Source organism: Stomoxys calcitrans, chromosome 2 (genome assembly GCF_963082655.1).
Source record: "Stomoxys calcitrans chromosome 2, idStoCalc2.1, whole genome shotgun sequence".
NCBI classification, from domain to species: domain Eukaryota; kingdom Metazoa; phylum Arthropoda; class Insecta; order Diptera; family Muscidae; genus Stomoxys; species Stomoxys calcitrans.
Window position 1 is genome coordinate 111,764,813 of NC_081553.1, and position 24,153 is coordinate 111,788,965.

At 36.8% G+C, this 24,153-nt stretch overlaps 1 protein-coding gene across 5 annotated transcripts in view; it reads left to right on the plus strand.

Moving 5' to 3' along the window:
• LOC106091264 (bromodomain-containing protein DDB_G0270170) overlaps positions 1–24,153 on the plus strand; it is a 460,861-nt gene that overhangs the window by 226,274 nt on the left and 210,434 nt on the right. The window lies entirely within an intron of this gene.

Sequence of the window (24,153 nt, forward strand, 5' to 3'; positions counted from 1 at the left end):
TACACTTTTTTTCTAAAGCAAGCTAAAAGTAACAGCTGATAACTGACAGAAGAAAGAATGCAATTACAGAGTCACAAGCTGTGAAAAAATTTGTCAACGCCGACTATATGAAAAATCCGCAATTACTTTTTGGGCAACCCAATAGAAGGCAATCCTCGTATGTGTTGCTAAAAGACCACAGAGAACAACGTCCCCGTTCACTGGTCAATATCCCATTCCTGAAATTTATGAAATTTATTTTCTATTATTCTCTATTATTTGTAAATTATAGTGATTGCCAATTCGAATATTTGAAACCTCATCGATCGCAACAACCATGACTTTGTAATCTGTGGCTTCCCATCTACTGGTGAGGTGGACATTTTGTTGTTGGGAAATAAAATTTTTTATTTAGGTTGAGTTAAGATTCGTTTTCCCTCCACAATAGAATACGAGATTTTCTAATCATATGATTTCCTTTATAACACTCTGAATAGCAATATGCGATCTTTAAAAGTTTTCCGTATTCTTGAAGTTAAAATAACATATTTTTATGAACAAATTTTAATAACTTTTTTTTTATTTATTTTCAGGTAAGAATTCCTTTTGGTAAATACCGACTTGTTATTTAAGGTAAGCAATGTTGCTAGGTAGCCACTGGTCTCTTGAAAAACGTTTTCTTTTCTATGGTAATCTATATTGTCAATTGGAATTCTCATAGCTTTTCAAAAATTGCGAGATCGAGATCACGAAAGCCTTTTCTTTTTTTCAAGTCTTAAGATGATCTGAAGAGCTCCAAAATTGTATCTATAAACATGAAGTATTCTTCAGATATGGAATTTATTCCTCAGAACTAAAAGTATTCCACCTAATACAATGTTGAAATCCTCAAAAACTTTCCTTCAATTTCCCTCATTTTTTTTCCAAGTGTACCACACTCCACAGCAACTCCATGATTGACGCTTTAACCAGATGCATAATGAAATGATTCGTTGTTATGGTTTTGGTTTTGTTTTGGTAACCACTGACAACAAGCCACTGTCGCTTCAAATGCTTCCCCGGTTTATTTTCCAGATGTTGTTGTTTAAGCTCAAAACCAAGGCAGGTAGCAAACATGGCCATTAAAAAAACAAAAGCGTTGTACACTTTACTAGGTTTTTAGGTGGTTCGACAATAGATAAACTACATTTTGCCACTATAACGCAACTACAACCACCACCATCACCATCATCATCAATGTTTTGCTACCATTGGTGTTGTGTCCCGTCATTTGGCCTAATCTGATGAATAGGAGCGCGCTAGCGCTACTTTCCATGCGATTGATAGGTAAACACTCCCCATATTTGTTTAAGATTTGGAATTTGTTCTCCTCGCAGTTTTTTCTTCTTCTACTTCTTCTTCTTCTTTATTTACAGAATTGTAAACGGGAGAAACTTTGAATGGCCTAGCCAATGAACCTGTCAGTTACACAGTTGGTGGGATACGCAGGCAATACTAAGGCTATTGAATTTGATGTGATTTTTTGAAGGTGGTGTGCAAATGAAGACATGTGGGAAGGGGTCTTACAATAAGGTTATGAAACCCTTAACCATAGGCTGAAGATACATTTAAACATTGCAATTACGTCTTAAAGTATTGATGTAGGACCCCGACAGTATTTCTGGTCTTTTAGACCCTTTAAGTCTATATGCCATATAGACTTTTCGTCGAACTGAGATCTGGATTATTCTGTATTTCTGGTCTTTCAGAACCTTTAAGCCGATATGTCATATAGGATTTCTGCCGAACTGAGATCTGTCAAATATGGTATAAGTACTGCACTTCCAAACACCTTTCATATTCAATTCTAGATTAGGCCACATAATTTTGGAATGTTCACAATCCGCACTTTGCGACCATCGTTCATTTGTTGCGCCATTCTGAAGACATGACTTACATATTGCTAGAAGTGCGACATGTCTTGTAGGTGCTCACCGCTACCCCATGCCGGGATCTGTTGGGTTTACAGCTTTTCGACATCCCGCTTCTGTGAAGTGTCATATTTCTTACTTACAACGCTTAGAAGCATGCAAACCTTTACTGCAACAAAAAAATGATACGAATCGATGTTCGCTGGGCTAAATGAATGCCTTCCATCTATAACAACATGTTTGCTATGATTTCTCTTCGTTTGATTAGTGGGATAGAATCGAAAAAAATCTAAAGGGTTCAGGTGGTCCTGGCGCCTCTTGGCAGGGCCCTAAACTTGATGACCTCGGCATTTCGAAATATGGTTTGGGCTGCCTAATCTTTATTTGTGGTTCGATTTCCATAATTCTCTATAGCGCAGAGGTTAGCATGTCTGTTTATGACGCTGAACGCCTGGGTTCGAATCCTGGCGAGACCATTAGAAAAAATTTTCAGCGGTGGTTTTCCCCTCCTTATGCTGGCAACATTTGTGAGGTAAAACTTCTCTCCCCAAGAGGTGTCGCACTGCGGCACGCCTTTCGGACTCGGCTATAAACAGGAGGCCCCTTATCATTGAACTTAAACTTGAATCGGACTGCACTCATTGATATGTGAGAAGTTTGCACCTGTTCTTTGGTGGAATGTTCATGGACGAAATTTGCATTTGCATTTTACTCTTCCAAAAACGTCATTATCATTTTCGTGATTGAAGCAGTCTCAATTAAAAAGCTGATTGGTTCAATTAATTTCGTGATTGAAACCGATTTTTAGTTTTTTCTGTGTAGGCTGGGTTAGGTTGGCAGTCTATTTTCATAACAGATACACTTAGACTAAATAAGTCAATTGCTATACTACAGTAGCGTCAGGCCAGACTTCTAATGGTAATCCGACCATGCTACCAACAACATTTTGATAGAAAATTTCACCAAAAATTTTGTTTGTAAAAGCTGTCTAAAATTTTGTGGATTTGACAAAGTTTTCTTCTGAAATATGTTGTGTAAATTTCATTTCCTTAGATAAATAGATAGAGATTTTCGTGAAGTCCACTTTAAACATCATCGAAACTGCTTCTAAATTATTTCCTCCTTCTTCTACGCCTATGCCTATCACCCCTAATTTGAATTGATTGGCATTTAGAAAAATCATCGTATCTATAAGAAAAAAAAAACATTAAAGTGGAATTATTTGATTTTCTCTGGTTGAATGGGTGCTGTTTCCTGAGCCTAATACTTCAGGCTTCATGGGTAATCGAGCAAATAGCAATAGCGCCTCTTAATTGCTGGTACGTGTATCGGGTTCATTCAACTCTAAAGCGCGTTATTGAATTGGCTAAATCCTTAATATTTCCAACCACTGATTGGGACAGCTTAGCACTCATAAATAAGCTGAATGACTGGTGGATATGATGATGGTAAAATTATTCATGAAATTTCCTACTGATACTACATAGTATGTAAATATTTTGTTGTTTTTTTGTATGTCAATGAATTCATGTTTTTTTTTTGTTGTTTCCTTAGAGACGACAAGTGCCTGTTACTGTGCTAGTATCGGCCAATTATTGCTGCCGTTGGTACCACCAGGCAATTCGGCTAATGGTTGTGGCTAATGTTCGTTGGTAGATAGATGTTGGTGGTTGTCGTGTTGATTATTGTCATTGTTGCCCGAAAGGATGTCAGTAGTTTCAATAATTATATCCTTACACTAACACACCCACACACACACACAAAATGTCCATGTTTGTTGATGTTTATGACTGGCGTTGATTATCACCAAACCATAAAGAAATTAAGGGTCATTGACTTTTTTTCTTGTTGGGTGGTTACTGATTGGAAAAAAATTTCATATTCAGGCATGAAAATAATGACAATAATGACTAATATCCTGGGCAGGTTTGTAAGGATTTTAGTGGTTGAAGTCATAGTTAGCATGTGATAGACATTAGTGTTAATAAAAATAGTTGAATAAAAACCAATTTTTTTTTTTAATTTGATACAAAAAATTAGGTCAAAACCAGTAGGGAAAGGCAAAAGTAGGGCGGTGCCGACTTTTTAATACCCTACACCTACGCTATAAACACAAAAGGGGAAGACTACATCTAATTTTGAAACAAATTCGATGGACCTCGGCGGATGTATTCAGATATATTATTAAAATTCCTGTCTCAAATTTCGAGCAGAGCAAATATGTTCAAAATGTAATAACTATGGTTGACAAATGACAACAAATTATCCAAAATCTGACGAACATGGGAGCTGTATCTAAATCTGAACCGATTTCGACCAAACTTTATGGATATTGTGGAATTCGTTGAGGAAAGATTGGTCAATAAATGTGCTTGCAGTGGGTCTATCAGTGAAAATCGGGCGATATATATATATATATATGTGAGCTATACCTAAATCTGAACAGATTTCTATGAAATTCACCAGTAATATTGAGAGTCATAAGGAAATCCTTCTCACCAAATTTCAAGAGAATCGGTCAACAAATGACCATTTTATTGCTGTATTACTGGAAATCGGACGAACATATATATGGGAGCTATATCCAAATCTGAACTGATCTTTATGAAATTTACCAATTATATTGAGAGTCATAAGAAAATCCTTCCTGCCAAATTTCGAGAGTATCAGTTAACAAATGACCATTTTATTGCTGTATTACTCCAAATCAGACGAACATATATGTGGGAGCTATACCCAAATCTGAACCGATTTCTGTGAAATTCACCAGTAATATTGAGAGTCATAAGAAAATCCTTCCTGTCAAATTTCGAGGGAATCGGTTGACACATAACCATTTTATTGCTTTATTACTGCAAATCGGACAAACATATATATGGGAGCTATATCCAAATCTGAACCGATTTCTATGAATTTTACCAGTAATATCGAGAGTCATAAAAAAATCAAAATTTCAAGAGAATCGGCCATGCTGTAATCGGAATTGCTGTAATACTCCAAATCAGACGAACATATATATGGAAGCTATATCCAAATCTGAACCGATTTTTATGAAATTCACCATTACTATTGAGAGTCATAAGAAAATCCTTCTTACCAAATTTTGAGAGTATCGGTTAACAAATGACCATTCTATTGCTGTTTTACTGCAAATCGGACGAACATATATGTGGGAGCTATATCCAAATCTGAACCGATTTCTATGAAATTTCCCAGTTATGTCGAAGGTCATAAGAAAATCCTTCTTACCATATTTCAAGATATTCGGTCAAAAAATGACCATTTTATTGCTGTATTACTGGAAATCAGACGAACGTATATATGGGCGCTATATCCAAATCTAAACCGATTTTTATGAAATTCAACATTACTATTGAGAGTCATAAGAAAATCTTTCTTACAAAATTTTGAGAGTATCGGTTAACAAATGACCATTTTATTGTTGTATTACTGCAAATCGGACGAACATATATATGGAAGCTATATCCAAATCTGAACCGATTTTTATGAAATTCACCAATACTATTGAGAGTCATAAGAAAATCCTTCTTACTAAATTTCGACAGAATCGGTTGACAAATGACCCTTTTATTGCTGTTTTACTGCAAATCGGACGAACATATATATGGCAGCTATATCCAAATCTGAACCGATTTTTATAAAATTTACCAGTAATATCGGGAGTCATAAGAAAATCCTTCCTGCCAAATTTCAAGAGAATCGGTCAACAAATGACCATTTTATTGTTGTATTACTTGAAATCGGACGAAAATATATATAGGAGCTATATCCAAATCTCAACCGATTTCTATGAAATTCACCAGTAATATTGAGAGTCATCAGAAAATCCTTCCTGCCAAATTTCGAAAGAATCGGTCACCAAATGACCATTTTATGGCTGCATTACATCAAATCGGACGACCATATATGTGGGAGCTATATCCAAATCTGAACCGATTTTTATGAAATTCTCCAGTAATATCGAGATTTATAAGAAAATCCTTCCGCCAAATTTCAAGAGAATCGGTCAACAAATGACCATTTTATTGTTGTATTACTGGAAATCGGACGAACATGTATATTGAAGCTATATACAAATCTGAACCGATTTTTTTCCAATTTCAATAGGCTTCATCTCTAAGCCGAAAAAACATGCCTGTACCAAATTTGAAGACGATCGGATAAAAATTGCGACCTGTAGTTTGTACACAAATTAACATGGACAGACGGACAGTCACATAGATGGACAGACGGACATAGCTAAATCGAATCAGAAAGTGATTCTGAGTCGATCGGTATGCTTATCAATGGGTCTATCTCTCTTCCTTTTGGGTGTTACAAACTAAAGCACTAAGTTATAATACCCTGTTCTACAGTAGTGGTGTAGGATATAAAAAGAAAGGACAACAAAAACAAGTAAAAAAGTGCTAAGTTCGGCCGGGCCGAATCTTATATACCCTCCACCATGGATCGCATTTGTCGAGTTCTTTTCCCGGCATCTCTTCTTAGGCAAAGCAGGGTATAAGAAAAGATTTTCTCTGCTATTAGAGCGATATCAAGATATGGTCCGGTTTGAACCACAATTAAATTATATGTTGGAGACCTGTGTAAAATGTCAGCCAATTCGAATAAAAATTGCGCCCTTTGTGGGCTCAAGAAGTAAAATAGAGAGATCGATTTATATGGGAGCTGTATCTGGCTATAGACCGATTCAGACCACAATAAACACGTATGTTGATGGTCATGAGAGAATCCGTCGTACAAAATTTCAGGCAAATCGGGTAATAATTGTGACCTTTACAGGCTCAAGAAGTCAAGATCCCAGATCGGTTTATATGACAGCTATATCAGGTTATGAACCGATTTGAACCATACTTGGCACAGTTGTTGGATATCATAACAAAACACATCGTGCCAAAATTCATTCAAATCGGATAAGAATTGTGCCCTCTAGAGGCTAAAGAAGTCAAGACCCATGATCGGTTTATATGATAGCTTTATCAGGTTATGGACCGATTTGAACCATACTTGGCACTGTTATTGGATATCATAACAAAACACGTTTCATTCCAATCGGATAAGAATTGAGCACTCTAGAGGCTCAAGAAGTCAAGACCCAAGATCGGTTTATATGGCAACTATATCAAAACATGGACCAATATGGCCTATTTACAATACCAACCGACCTACACTAATAAGAAGTATTTGTGCAAAATTTCAAGCGGCTAGCTTTACTCCTTCGGAAGTTAGCGTGCTTTCGACAGACAGACGGACGGACCGACATGGCTAGATCGACATAAAATGTCGCGACGATCAAGAATATATATACTTTATGGGGTCTCAGACGAATATTTCGAGTAGTTACAAACAGAATGACGAAATTTGTATACCGCCCATCCTATAGTGGAGGGTATAAAAATTAGTATTATAATTAGTACACGGCTTGCTTTTTATATTACTGAAGCCCGGTTATACAAACTAAAAAAATTATCTACAAATACTGAAACAGAAAATAATTCCTCCTTTTCCCATTTTTCAATCTCTAACCTTCATCATAGTAAAGTTGTCAGCTTTACTGACCATTAGTGAAATTACTTAAATGCATAGCTCAAAAATTTAATCTTGGTCTTAGTCTCAGAAATCTCCATCACAAGACCCAATCTTAATGGCTTTGTTGGTGGTATAAAATTGAAACTTCACCAAAATGACTGACAAAGCATAATGGCAAAAAATTTTTAAAATTAAGTCATGGACCTTGGAAACAGAAGCAGAAGCAGAAGAGAAGACAAACAAACAAACGAGCAAAATTAATTGTAATTGCTTGGGCAATGAACAAGGAAAACAACTAAAACCCTGACAAATGGTTAAAAAATCAAAAGAAAAAAAAGGAAATTGAAACTGAGGGTAAGGGTAATTCGTCATGCAGTTGTTATTATAAATGGCCAAAAAATAAAATAGTTTATACAATAAAAAATTGAGAACTAAAGCAATTTTTTTTCTTCTGTGAAATAACAAATAACTCAAAACTACCAAATGGTTGTGGGTCTGTCATATAGAAAAAATTGTCAGTTTTGTGTGTTCGTTTTTCTGTATCAAAACAATGTCAAGTTTAAGTGAGATAAAATTAGCAGCAACGCACTTTATGTGTATGAGATTTGTTTTTGTTTGTTTTGTTGTATTGAATTAAACCAACATCAACTTGGCCTCTACTCAACTGTTTCATGTGTAATTTATGGCTTTCATTATGTTGGCCAACATATTTTTCTTTGCTGCTATTAACCCAGACACTGGGCCCAAATTGCATTGACATTAAGACCAAAGCATTTTTGAAATACCTTTTTTTTTATAATTGCTGCACTTGACAAGAGATTCAAAGGCATTTTAAAATTAAAAGAAATTTATGAAATTTTAATTTCAAATTAAAAGTTTTTGGAGCAGGATTTTTTTAGCCTGTTATTCATGGCTGGTTTTTCTGAATGCATAGATGTTGCCATAAATCTAAGGTATAACTTCAAGTTGCGTATCTGGGACATTATTTTTTCGGCCAAAAGCATATTAACCAGGGAACTACTATGGTTTTCCGCTACAAATTTTAACCTTTTTAACACAATTTTGTTTTTAAATTATTTTGCCAAAACCAAATCAAAAACATTGAGTGTGCCTGCATGCTCTCAATAACTTAAATACTGTAATCGGTTTGTATGGGGGTCATATCAGTTTATAAACCGATTTAGATCGTATTTGGCACAGATGTTGGAAGTCATAACCCAACCAAGTACTTATACGAAATTTAAGTCAAATCATTTTGCTCATGAACATTCCACTAAGGAACAGGGACAATCTTCTCACAATGAGTGTAGTCCGATTCAAGTGAAAGCCCAATGATAAAGGACCTCCTTTTTATAGCAGAGTCCGAACGGCGTGCCGCAGTGCGACACCTCTTTGGAGAGAAGTTTTACATGACCTTGTAGTTCACAAATGTTGTCATCATTAGGAGGGGAAAATCACCACTGACAATTTTTTTCTGATAATCTCGCCAGGATTTGAACTCAGGCGTTCAGCGTCATTAGAGGACATGCTAAACTCTGCGCTACGTTGGCCTCCATAATACCGTCCTTATAATTTAATGTTTTAAGACTATTTCATACAAATATTGACCGTGACTGCGCCTCAATTGGTCCATCAGCTTAGTGCAATTTTGCCATACTCTTTCCAACATTTCGGCGGGTATCTCATAAAAAAAAGCTTCAATGTTGTTTTCCATTGCGTCAATTAAAGCGGCTTTGTCTGTATAGACATGAGCCCACAAAAAAGTAGTGTAAAGGCGTTAAATGATGATCTAGATGTTCACCGAACTTACCTCTCAATAAGTCCTATGCTGTGTGGCATGTGGCACCGTCTTGTTGAAACCGCATGTCATGCCAGTCAAGCTCTTGCATTTTGGACAAAAAAAAATGGTGGAAATCATCTCACGATTGCGCTCACCATTCACGGTTACATTACGATTCGCATCATTTTTGAAGAAGTACGGTCCAATGATGCCACCAGCCCATAAACCCCACCAAACTGAGACTTTTTCAGGATGCATTGGTGGCTCTTACAATGCTTCTGGCTGATTTTCAATTCAAAATCGACAATTCTGCTTATTTACGTACCTATTGAGCCAAAAATGAGCTTCGTCCATAAAATGGAAGAAGTGCGCGATGAACTTTCTTAATAGAGCACGTTGTTCGTTTGTAAGACGATTCATGGTTAAATTATAGACCAATCTGAAGACGTTTGACAGTGAAACAAAACACGAAACGTGCGTGAGCTATTTAAACCGGTGTTGTCAAAAAAATAGATAAAAAAGCACCCTTTAGTCCTTTTCAGCCTTTAGTCCTTTTCAGATCATAGCTAAAAAAGCACCCTTTAGTCCTTTTCAGTCGGTGATACATGTTGCCAAAAAGATCACAGCTGCGACGGATGTTTCGTGTAGCATCGGCCATAGTTATGTCCTTTGCAGTATGTTAAAGACCTGGTACCTCGGCATTGCTGATCACTAGACCAAGGAGGAATGCCACGAGAAAAATGCTGAATGCCATTCTCGATCCTTTTACCTGTATGTTACGTGATGCCAACAAAGATCGCCCTTAGACTACGGGAGTCGGGTAACTGGCGCTGTTTAACCTTCGAGCAATCTTCTGTTTAGCTGGGGTTGGTGGTGAAAAGGATCCCAGGATTGAAAACCCTGCCCTTCCCAAGACATTCTGTACGCATGAGTGGGTCTTATTTGGTTAGGGGTACTGGGCAGAAGTCTTTATTGACTTCCTTGAAATCAGGGAACCATGTACGGTTCTAGACGGTTGTTGCGTCTGTTAGGCGGATTTCGTCGCGGTACAGAGGGCACTGTAGACGATGTCGATGCGGGAACGGTTGCCCAAATCGGTCTGCCACGATGAACATCGAGAGTCCGTCGACGTTGGTTCAAGCGTCGAGTCATATGAGGTCGATGCTGGTTAGAAGATACAGAGAGCGTCTTCGAACCATGCAGCCTAAAAAACTGGCTAAAACTCAAAGATTTGGGCCTTGTTTTCTTACGATTTTGGTAATCGTTGCGAGCCCAAGAAACGAAGCTACCATATAAAGATGTTATCTTTAATTCCAGTAGTTAACGGACATAACCTGCCGATTCGAATTTCGATCGCAATCTTTTTCCAAAGGAAGTTTTTGCTTAAAAAATTGGTTAAAGTATGTTCGGATGACAGGGAAAGAAGCTGCCGATGACATGGGCAGGAATGGATTGCTATTGAGAGCAGTTCATGCTACAGAATCAGTAAGTTCTTCCTTTTAAAAGCTTCTTGGTAGGTCAGAGGACTTCCACGATCATCGCAAGAATGTAGTGTGGGTTGGAAGGTGACAAAGGTGATGTGGGCGATATCCTGGGCTGAGAAAGCATTACTTCGGACTTCTGATAGGAGTCCTTACTGGTTACTATAATTTCAGATCCTTGACGTCGCCCTGGGTGCAGGAAAAAGCAGACTTCGGCACGGTGTGCGATGACCACAAGGAATTGGAGTTGATCGAGAACCTTTTAGTCGCTGCCCTGAAATTCCAAGAGAAAGACACACGATAATAAGTTAACACTTAGTCCACTTAGAGTTCTGTAGAATCCTAAATTGCCTGACTGTACCATATTCCCACGGGCAAGAAATTCTTCCCTGTCTACAGGGTTCCCTAACTTTTTCTGATTTGTGCGTTAGCATCATTTTCCTGTGTTTTCTGCTGTATTGCACCAAGGTTTAGGGTATTTCCAGTATTCATTAACAGTAATACAATTAATTTTTTCAAATCCAAATTTAGGTGGTAACCATATAAAGCCCATACTTCGATGAATATGGCAATTCCCTTATCAAAGTTTTGTCTCCCATTTTTGTAATGTCATATGGCAACGTTATTATATCATATGGCAACGTTAATATGTTATGATTTAAGAGCAAAACGATATATTTTTTCAAATACTTTCTAAGCAAGGTAGCCTTTCAACATTTACATCCCCTAATTTCGATGGATCTGTCAACTGTTTTAAAAAATTAGCAAAAGATATGTTGGTTCTCATCTTGACAAGGTCGAAGGCAAACCTTTGGTTTCTTCCGCCCTATTACTCTACTCCATGGGTACTGGTATTATATGGTCCCATCATGGGTACCGTAGGATGTCCCTATGTAACATTTTGAAATATAGTTTAAGACCCTATATTCTATTTTGTCCAAATACTTCTTTCTGACATAGGTTAGGAATACAATTCGGTCAAAGAGGTCCACATTTAGATATAGCCACCATATAAACCGTTTGGCAGTTTTCATTTCTTGAGTCTGTAGAGGGCGCAATTCTTATCGGATTTGATTGGGATTTTGTACGATTTTTTCTCATGGGTCTACCAATGCCAACTTTTTCTGAATCGGTCTACAATCTGATTTAGCTTTTATATCAACCGGTCTCCAGATTAAAGATATTTGGCCACTTTAGCCACTAGAAGCCGCCATTTATTAACTAGAGGGCGTAATCGCCAGAATTCACTACATGTGTCCATCGAGGATGCTATTATTATCCACAATTCCGCAATTCTTGTAGGATTTGGTTGGGACGATTTTTTCTAGTGGGACTTCCAATGCCAACCATTTCTGAATCGGTCTATAATCTGATTTAGCTCTTATATTAACCGGTCTCCAGATTAAAGATATTTGGCCTCTAGAGGACGCAATTTATTCACTAGAGGGCGCCGATTTCACTACTTGAGTCCATCGAGGATGCAATTGTTATCCACAATTCCGCAATTCTTATCGGATTTGGTTGGGATTTCGTACGATTTTTGCTAATGGGAATTCCAATGCTAATCATTTCTGAATCGGTCTATAATTCGATTTTGTTCATATACCATCTAGTCCCTAGATTAAAGCCACTAGAGGACGCAATTTATTCACTAGAAGGCGGTGATTTCACTACTTGAATCCATCGAGGATGCAATTATTATCCACAATTCCGCAATTCTTATCGGATTTGGTTGGGATTTTGTACGATTTTTTCTCATCTATATCTGAATCGGTCTATAATATGATTTAGCTCTTATATCAACCGGTCTCCAGATTAAAGATATTTGGCCACTTTAGCCACTAGAGGGCGCAATCGCCAGAATTCACTACACGTGCCCATCCAGGATGCCATTATTGTCCACAATTCCGCAATTCTTATCGGATTTGGTTGGGAAGATTTTTTCTAGTGGGACTTCCAATGCTAACCATTTCTGAATCGGTCTATAATCTGATTTAGCTCTTATATTAACCTGTCTCCAGATTAAAGATATTTGGCCTCTAGAGGACGAAATTTATTCACTAGAGGGCGCAATCGCCAAATTTATCTACTTAAGTCCATCGAGGATGCAATTTTTATCCAAAATTTCGCAACTTTTATAGGATTTGGTTGGGATTTCGTACGATTTATGCTAATGGGACTTCCAATGCTAATCATTTCTGAATCGGTCTATAATTCGATGTAGTTCATATACCAACTGGTCCCCAGATTAAATATATTTGGGAATTTTTAGCCACTAGAGGACGCAATTTTTTCACTAGAGGGCGCAATCGCCAAATTTCACTTCTTGAGTCCTTAGAGAACGATTTCTTACGAATTTTCTTTTGGAATTTTGTACGATTTCTTACGATACGACTTTCAATACCCATGCTAACTATTATCCAAATCGTTGTATAACCTGATATAGTTTCGATATCAAACGGTCTTTAGCAACTTTTTCTATTATAGGGAGAAATTTAGCCACTAGAGGGCGGACTATTTACCGATGTGGCTGAGATTTTGTGTGCTGCAGTTCGAACTTCATGTCATACTTATATTATAAATCCATGTGGACTTCTTCTTTCAATTATACATTTATAGATTATATTATTTATAAATAAAAAGCATTTCAAAGAAATTGACAATCCTGGTACATGGTGCAGGGTATATACGATTCAGTCCGGTCAAACTTAATGTGGTTTTACTAGTTTGAATGTCATTTTGGCAATAAATATCTTCGTCAGGTATTGGTTTAATCACATTAAAGTTTTAGCCAGAGCCGTGACTTATAAACGTCTTGCCTCCCGTTCTTAATAAGTTGGCCGGCAACCCATCGGCTACTGCTGCTTATTATTCTAAAAATTTTTAACTTCATTGTAAACTTAATTCGTGCAAGAGGGCATGAAGGAAACACCGTTATTGGCTATAAATTTAAGTTATCTTAGTTTGTACTACTACTACTACAGCCTTTGACTACTACACATAGCCAAAGGCAGTATTAGCCTACTGTGTGTATCTGTCACCAGACAGCCTTCTTCATCTTAATTTGAGGTTGTATCTAAACTAAAAATCTATATTTGATGTTTTTCTTCTCTCTCCCTCCGATATGTTCCTGATTTTAACTAGGTTTGCCACTGGAACCAGAATTGCCCTGTACGTCCCATACATTAACCAGTAACATTACGATAACCTTGGTCGCATCATGGGGGCTTAGATTAGATAATCAACAACGTTTTTAGAAAAATTAAATTTCAACTGTATTTCTTATGTCCTGTTTGTCTGCTCCATGCTTTTAAAAACTTTAGTTTTGTCTGCGGCAGAGACAATAGTTTCATGTTCCCACAGCATAGTTTTTTACAGCAATTACCGACCAAAATTTTCTTAATTGCCAGATAAACGCTTGTGGAAATGTAAATTTTTAATTGATATTGAAAATCTCACATTCATTTCCTCCCAAATGAAATAGAAGAAAAAAAATCTTAAATTTACCAACAAAATTTTTTATTGACATGAAATTTCGTTTACAACATAAAATGAAATAAACAATCATTTCCTTAAACATTTTAAACAAATGAAGCGCATTCATTGATATGGGATTTGAATAAAGGAAAAAAAAAGAGACAACCGAAAGGAGGAAAATAACAAAAGCAAAAGTCTGTTGGATAATTAAAATGTTTTTCGTTTTTCTGTTATCCAGCCGCCACAAAAAAAAAAAGCAAAAATTTGTTAAACAATTTTTATAGTTTAATGACCATTTGAAGCCCCAAGTACAGACGCAGACGCAATCACTTTGAATGGCTTATTTTTTTGTGTACCGCCTGGCTAAGGCATATGGCAATAATCCAACTGAACAATAAGCCGCAAAAGCCAAGAAAACAATAAAAAAAGTGTTTTTATTAAAAAAAATCATTTCAAGCTGGAAACACGATTTCGGTTTTAAGATCTGAATAAAAACTAGAAGCGCAAAAAAAAAACACACACACACAAAAAACATTAAAATGGAACTTTAAGCGAAATATGATCAAAAGAAGAGAAAAAAAACACACAAACAGCAAATCCAAATTAATTTGCATATGAATGATGTGAGGAGTTTTTCGTATTCGGTTACAAAATGCAAAAAAATATAGAAGACGAAAGAAACGAAGAAAAAAAAAACCCAAAACGTGAAGACATAAAAGACCAGCTTCCAAAGATATGACCAAGAGCGGCAGCACGTATTTAGCACGTGTTAAGTCATTCCTTGTTGTCCATCAACAAAACCCCCCCTCCCCCCCAATGAATGCATTTGCCAGAGTATGGTTGGCAGTCTGCATTGCTTAACATGAGATGTGTTTTTTTTATTTTACGTAGAAATTGTAAAACTTTCTTTGGGATTTGTTTTGTTGCTTATTTTTGCGGTGGCGGCAATGATGGCCTTTTTAACGCAATAATCTGGAATAAAAAGCCTTTCTGACCATTGCCGCAATGGCCAGCTGCGTTATCCCATAGGCCCAAGTGTCAGATTTGTGGTAAAATGAACATCTGTGACTACACCCAGCAGTTTCACTTTGAGCATTAGCCATGAAATGGGTAAAAGTTGATGGGAACATGAAAAAAACCCATAATATGTGTAACACTTTTACTTTGCCCATTTTCCAGAAAACGCGAAATTAAATTTTAGCAACAAATTTTGTGCATCATAGGTAATTTCAATTTCCATTTTCAGTTAAAGTATGGCATACTATTGGGTTGCCCAAAAAGTAATTGCGGATTTTTCATATAGTCGGCGTTGACAAATTTTTTCACAGCTTGCTTTAGAAAAAAAGTGTAAAAAAAGTATATTTGATTAAAGTTCATTCTAAGTTTTAATAAAAATGCATTTACTTTCTTTTAAAAAATCCGCAATTACTTTTTGGGCAACCCATTAGTTGGCCCAGTACACTTCGCTGCTCTCTAAATATCTCTATGGAAAAAAATTGTTCTTTACATTTTTTTGTCTGACAATGCTCAGATGGTCCAGCCCCCCCCCCCCCCCCCCTCAGATTCACATTGATTAATTTGTTTTGTGTATTGCTTATCTACTTTAAAACCCATGCCATGAAGTTACCACGTGGAACACAACGTTTTAAAACCTCCACAGTTCTATTAACTTTGCTTCAAAATTTGAGTTCCAAATTTTAATTTACTACCAAAGATCTTTGATTAGAGTTCTATTTTGTACCCAACGAGCAACAGACCGTTTAATTATTTTGCCTCCATCTCGTTATCAGCTTCATACTATTTTGAACTCTAACAGATCTTTCATTTGACGAGGTCGCCCATCTATGTGCACCCAAACTCTTGGCCTTGATTTGGATATAAGATTCGTACTAAACTGTAGGCCCGAAAGACAGGAGTTTAGAGAGCAACACTACGGTACTGAAGATATCATTAACCACGCTGGAAACGTATGCCCATGTCGATGTGTTGTCTGTAATCGAATCCTATCTGTTTTCTGGCAATTTCATTTCAGTAATCAATTAAATCCTTCAATTTCTGGTGATAGTCATTCTCATGGTTATTAGCTCGACTCACTTCCCTTTGGGAGAAATAACGTAAATACAATTCATTAATCCATGTTTTTGGGTTACCAGAAGGGTGCACACAAAATTTCAGCACACCTTTTTCTGAGATAAAGCATTTAAGAAAATTATTGCAAGGGGGAGGGTCCGTCCCCCCCCCCCTCCCCCCCCCTTCAGATATCAATAAATGAGGTACCCCACTTTCACAAATACCTTTCTTCCAAAACCCAAATTTCCATAATTGGTAAATATGTCTGGTTTGGGGGGGTGGGTTGGCCACCCAAGCACTTAAACTACTTTCAAATGTCTTTCGTTTGAGCCCCATATTGCCATGGTTGGTAAATATCTCCGGTTTATTGAGGATTTCGGGGGCCAGAACGGCCTCCACATACTTGGTCCCAAAAGTTTATATCAGATTCACTTTCTACTCTAAAATACCTTTCATTTGAGTCCTATATTATGCTGATCGCATACATTATTTTAGGCGGGTTGTATGGTCGGGCGGTCCCCCCATGTACCATCCTCAAAAAATGGATACAATTTATTTTTAAGTCACTATAAAGGTTGCGAAGAAAATTTTCTTTCAAATCGCCTAAACCCATCTCAGAGATTTGGGATTTTTTACATTTAGAGTGAGAGAGAGAGGGTACACACCCCTTTTTTCACCATAGGCCTATTCCATGTCGTTAACGAAAGTTTCAAAAACAAAGTCGGATCAGAGGTTTTTGGACTGGTTTTAAGGTTGGTCGGTTCCCCCATGTACCACACCCAAACTTTCGATATCAAATTTTTGTTTTTAGGTCACTATAAAGGTTGCGTGCAAAATTTCAGTGAAATAGCCTTAACCCATCTCAGAGATATGAATTTTTTATAATTAGAACGAGGGGGAGGGTACGTCCCCCTTCATTTCATCGCAGGCCCATTCTACATCATCTATGAAAATTTAAAAAAAAATCGCTTCGGAGGTGCTGCGTTCATACGGAACGGAACGCTGTTCCGGTGCGTGTCGCTACACCCTCATATGGTTTTTGAAAAAAGATAATCCTTAAAATATTTTGAAGCTTGTCCTAGAGGATCAAGACACACAGGGCGAAGGGTTTTTTTATAGATAGACATTATGAAATTTGTGTAAAGCATTTCTTATTTACTTTAAAAATCATGTCATAAAGATACCACATTGGCTAAAACATTGTAAATACCCCAAAGGGTAACTCATGCACTCCAAGGAAACTTTTAATGGAGATCTATTTTGTCCTGACCAGTCCATATGTCCATTCAGGGGGTTCTTTAAATGCCTCACTTTAAATACCAAATATCTCAAAAACCTTGGCCTTTTTGGATGTAGGTTTTGAGAGCTTCCTTCACTATAAGTCGGTACACCACATCCCTCTTAGTTTTTGCACAGTGGGCATTCTGTTAAATCTAACTTTAACTTTAAATGCCAAATTTCTCAAATACAGTGGTCTGGATATTTTGCTTTTTGATTTGGATTGTGGACATGTGGACATCCCCACCACACCTTGATGGCCGGGGAACCTGCAGAGCTTGACAGCCTTTCCCACGGTTCGAAGAAGCCCTTGCATCTTCTAACCAGTTTTGACTTCAGGCAGTCCGATGCCAAAGCTTTCAGCGCAGCTTTGGCATCGGACTGTATTTTGTGTGTAGTGAGTTTAGGTTAAAGTGGCTGTCTGCCATCAGACTCATTTAGACGTTTTTTTCCATTGTGATGCCACTAGTTCCTACCGTTGAACCATCCAGATCGCTTTAAAAAGCGATCATTTTTCCTCGACGTCCTCACAGCTTCGGCAAAAGTCGTTACTGACAACCTTCAGTCTGTCAGCATGATGGACACAATGACTGAGACGTCTGTTTTAGCCAGTTCAAGCAAGTCTAGACTAGATCACATAGTTTTGGAATGCTCTCAGCCCCCTGTTTGTGAACATCTATCATTTGTTGCCCTTGGGGCCTGATACTGCAGACTTAGTTTACATGTCGCAAGAGGCATACACACAGACTGCAGTTTCCGTGTAAAACAGTTGCTAGTCTAGTAAACTCGTCCGCTTTACAATTCCCTGGGTAAGCTCTGTGGTCCGGCACCCAGAACAGGTGAATATTCAACTGTTCAGCCATCTCGTTGATAGATCTGTGACAGTTGAGGGCGTTTTTGAATTCAGAAATGCATTCCCCAGGGATTTAATGGCTGCCTGGCTGTCTGACATTAAATCTGAGCCATTTCAACACTACTTTAATGCAAAGATCTCTGCAGTGGTCGGGTAACCGTCTCGATATGACCAGTTCTTGTTTTTCAGAGTACACCCCAAAGACCACCGGGTCATCTAGTTTGGTACCAACCGCGTAGTAGTCTATGAAACTTCTATTACCAGGGATATCGTAGTTCCAATCGATTCTATCAGGAATAGTGGTGGTACACTACTTTTTATCAAAAATCAGCTCAGACAGAATCTAATCCACACTGCCTGGAACATCTGGCATTGTATCAAGGATAACACAGTATCTGTAGGCGCTGCATGACCAAGAGAAAGCTTCCTTAGCCTAATAACAGTGGTCGCAGCAATATGTGTCGCCCAATGTCCAGAGGCTTTAGGTATAGCATTAAATTCCGTGAATCAGATGGTGTCGTTTTTACTGCGGCTGTGATGCACAAACAAGCCATCGTTTGGTTCCGGTTGAGTATTGGGCAGTGGATGGACTTTTGAAGCAACGTCCACCAGACCACAACACCATTTAGCATTGTAGGTCTTTAAATGATGCACAGACAAGCCATCCTTTGGTTCCGGTTGAGTATTGGGCAGTGGGTGGACTTTTGAAGCAACGTCCACCAGACCACAACACCATATAGCATTGTAGGTCTGACAACTGCAGTATATACCCAGCACATGACACGCGGTTTAAACTCACAACTTTTGTCATTGGTTCTATTGCCAAGACAGGCGATCTCCAGGGATCTTTGCCCTAAGTTTCTATCAGTTTAGTTTAAAATTTTTTTGTTTATTATTTTTTTAAACGTTTTTTTGATTTATTTTGGCTCCTTCATCGCATCAAGTTTTTTAATATTTAATAATTGATTTTTAACCCCTTACTGCGGATTTCTCCCTCAAAACATTTCAATTTTCACTTTTGTTAATTTTCAATCCAATCATTATGTCTGCACATTTTTTTTTTTTAATTTCTCTATTTGTATGTTTTTGCTCTTCCTTGCCTTCCCGCATTTGGCGAAGAGAGTAAAATTATCTTTTCCAACCATGACCTTTGACGTCTTCAAAATTTGTTGAGGGTGTGACGACGATGATAGTGGCGATGTTCATTTTTTTATGATAAATTATTCAATGAATTTAAACAACATTCGCAATATACAAAGCTGGCAATGGATTGCATGGCGTTGCACAGTGGGCCAAATGGCAAAAAAATTGGAAATAAGTCTACAACTTTTTATCTGTTGATTTTAGCCATACAAAATGTTCTAGACATTTGTAGAGGAGGACATAGGCTTTCAGAAAAGTGCTGTTGTTGGTCCATATCTTTAATACAGGGTGAGCTACAGGGTGTGAAAGTTGACCACTTTTGACTTCTCCAAGCTTCTGGGGGCCATAACTTTTGATCTACTCAACCGATTTACATGATTTAGGACTCTAGAGAAAGAGCTTGACAAGATCTAAAAAACTTATGCATAAAGTACCATGCCATCGTGTACTGTTAAGGAGTTATGAATTGTTTAATTTTAAAATATGAAAATTTGGCCTTGGTTTTTTTCAGTGTTTTTTTAATAACTCCGTCAATTTTAAAGCTATAAACTTCATACTTCACACAAATTATGCCAGCATATGTGTGCATAAAATACAAAAGGAATCACGTGAATATCTTTGGCGGTTTAAAAATGGCATCGTTTTCAATATGAAAAATATTTTTTTTGTCAAAAAATTGCAAAATTTTTCAAAAAAGATACTCCCATTTCCTTTAAGTTTTCGCAAACTTTGGCCGTCAAAGCATTATCATTTCTTTCCATTTTCACAAAGTCGAGGTATTAAGAAAAGTTTTAAGTGCTAATTTGGCTAATTTCGATATCAAACAACACCGTTATCTTAAGACCAAAATGGCCAATTTTTTTACTAAACTTCAAAAGTTTCTCACTGGAAAAAAAGTTCCACGGGGATTTTTTCGCTTTTTTTGAACTTAAATGAAAGCTTAAAATGTTCCCAACATTTTAAGGTATGTCTCGCCATATCCTAGCCATAAATGAGATCGTAGCGATCAAAATACTGAAAAAAGTCAATTTTCAAGTAGTGCTATATTCATTGCTAAAAAACAAGTATTACGTCACATTTTATTGCAAAGATGTTAAATAAACTTTTATTTGGTAACACTTCTTCTACAAAACACAAAAAGAATCATGGAAATATCTCTATTCTATTCCATTTTATGGAACCGGCAATAAAAAAGTCAATTTTTCAAAAAAGTCGAATTTCCCAAATTTTGTTTTTGTTGTCCTAATTGCACATGACACACTATAGCCATATTTACGCAACATACCTTATCGTAAAGGAAATTTTCATACCTTTCCAACGATGTATAAAACATTTCTCAACTCGGATTCTATCTACTCTAAAATTCATTTACACTTCATTAAACTCTATATAAAAATGTCTATTTGTGAAATGGAACCTTATATGGGGCCTACACTAAAACATTGATAGATTTGCCCAGGGTTTACAATACAAATGTGTTAGAATAAAAAAAGGTCTCCTGCCAAAGTTTAAAAAAATTGGAATAAAAATATGTGTTTTAGAGCGAAAACACTTCGCATCGGCGTGCGTTTATATGTATATCCGTCCGATATTTAATTATTACAGCCAAAATCACTTTGAATCGTCTTAGCAAGTGTTCATCAAGACCGGTTATTTTAGATGTCGATACGGGGTCCTCAAAAAACCGCCTTGCCGAGTTGCCATCATTTGTGCTTCCGTATCCGTAAAGAGGTTTATCTATTATAAGTCCCTTTTGTTTAAACTCCAACTGGATTCGATTCTTCTCTTCCTGCCTCATTTTGTGAAGATCTTGGTTGTTTCTAGCAGAGACATCGCGGTTTCCAGGGCTAGTCCGATATTTAAGGTCATACGATAAATGCAAACAATACTCCATGAATCGAATTCTACAGTGCAGGGGCGAAATACCGAAATTGAGCGCATTTTCGTTTACTAAATTTTCATCAGACTTGTCCTCGAATTGCCCATTCTTCTTGCCACAAATATTGCATCTCCAATTGGACATAACGCCAGTTAATGCGTTTGCCACCTTTCCATCGATCATAGTGAGTTGTAGTTGAAACGAAACTTTTATATTTCTTCCCAATTGGTTTATAACAATCATGGGTAATGCAGCAATTTCTTCCTTTATTTCGTTCACCAAAGATCGTGTTGTGTTGCGGTCTTCCTTTGTATACTCAAACCGAATTGGGCGACATAAATATTTTGACCCAGGTGTTCTATTTATCCATATATCTTGAAATGCATTTTCTTTCGATGATGAAGATTGGTCCTTGTACAATCTCATTCTCAATGGTACTAATGATGCCATGAAAATTGATGCGAAGTTGGTATCTATTTCTGTTTGTTGCTTATATTCGGAAAATCCAGATGATCCATCACAACCCCATTTGCTGATCAAAACCACTTCGGAATTATTACATGTGTTCAACTGTTCTTCAGTAAAATTAGAAATAATTCTAACAGCTGTATTTTCAACAAGATCAGCAAGTTTCACTCTTGCTTTTAATTCGTCCACGTATATATTTGATGGCACCATTTTCGTCCTGGTGTTGTACAATTTATGTTTTGAGGGTAAACAACCCCATCCTTTTTCACGAAGAGCCTTCCTCATTGTTGAGTATTTGTTTCTTGAGAGGCCTAGGTTCAAAATCAGGGCCAGTGCATCTTCCTCCGTGAATTCTGTAGTCGATTTTGGAGTTGGAATACTTTCTACCATTCTCTTTACCCTTTTCGGAGATGCTAATGGTAAAACATCGACAATTCGTCCAACATTTTTTGGTTGTGTTTTTAACAATGCTGTTTTGAACGTATCTTTTATTAAATTTGGCGGATGTGCCGCCAATAGTTCCTCTTGTTTTTTCTTTTTGGTTTTCTCCGTAACTTCGTCGTATGCTTTGCTAGGCCGGCCGGGAATCAGCGGTTTAATTTCAATAAGTAGATCCGATTTCAGCCACTTCTCATACATTTTGAAAAACTTGATTTTTGCGAATGAACATTCTGGCAACCTTCTCTCAAATGATTTGTAGAATTTTTCAAGTTTGTCTAAAGCGTCTTTATTTAGCCTTATTCCATATATGTGGTCCAAAGTGTAAACAAGTTCCTTAAATGACTCCGTGTATGATTTGGAATCATTTTTGATGTCCCATACAATTTTCGAAAGAGTGGAATACTTCAGTATGACTTCCATAACTTATAAATGTCCTTTACGCCTCTACAAAATATAATGAAGAAAATTTGGATTTTGTTCAAATATTTATGCAATATATTCACAATTAATGACCCATTTCAGGTATCAGACGCAATCGTAAAAAGGGGTCCAAAGTGCCTCTTTTTACTTACTCTTCTATAATTATTTACCTGGACTCGAATTTGGTTAAAAAAAATGACAATGAATTTTTTATGGGTAGGTTTTTTCACATTCATTGATACGGTGGATTTCCTGGGAATTCGACATAGCGAAACAGGTAACATTTGTCTGCATCAAATCTTAACACAAATATATATATATATGCAGGTATATTTCTAGGTTACTTTTTATTCAAAAATCATCAGCTTACATTAAAAATAGATGTAGGTACTATACAAACGCACGCCGATGCGAAGTGTTTTCGCTCTAAAACACATATTTTTATTCCAATTTTTTTAAACTTTGGCAGGAGACCTTTTTTTATTCTAACACATTTGTATTGTAAACCCTGGGCAAATCTATCAATGTTTTAGTGTAGGCCCCATATAAGGTTCCATTTCACAAATAGACATTTTTATATAGAGTTTAATGAAGTGTAAATGAATTTTAGAGTAGATAGAATCCGAGTTGAGAAATGTTTTATACATCGTTGGAAAGGTATGAAAATTTCCTTTACGATAAGGTATGTTGCGTAAATATGGCTATAGTGTGTCATGTGCAATTAGGACAACAAAAACAAAATTTGGGAAATTCGACTTTTTTGAAAAATTGACTTTTTTATTGCCGGTTCCATAAAATGGAATAGAATAGAGATATTTCCATGATTCTTTTTGTGTTTTGTAGAAGAAGTGTTACCAAATAAAAGTTTATTTAACATCTTTGCAATAAAATGTGACGTAATACTTGTTTTTTAGCAATGAATATAGCACTACTTGAAAATTGACTTTTTTCAGTATTTTGATCGCTACGATCTCATTTATGGCTAGGATATGGCGAGACATACCTTAAAATGTTGGGAACATTTTAAGCTTTCATTTAAGTTCAAAAAAAGCGAAAAAATCCCCGTGGAACTTTTTTTCCAGTGAGAAACTTTTGAAGTTTAGTAAAAAAATTGGCCATTTTGGTCTTAAGATAACGGTGTTGTTTGATATCGAAATTAGCCAAATTAGCACTTAAAACTTTTCTTAATACCTCGACTTTGTGAAAATGGAAAGAAATGATAATGCTTTGACGGCCAAAGTTTGCGAAAACTTAAAGGAAATGGGAGTATCTTTTTTGAAAAATTTTGCAATTTTTTGACAAAAAAAATATTTTTCATATTGAAAACGATGCCATTTTTAAACCGCCAAAGATATTCACGTGATTCCTTTTGTATTTTATGCACACATATGCTGGCATAATTTGTGTGAAGTATGAAGTTTATA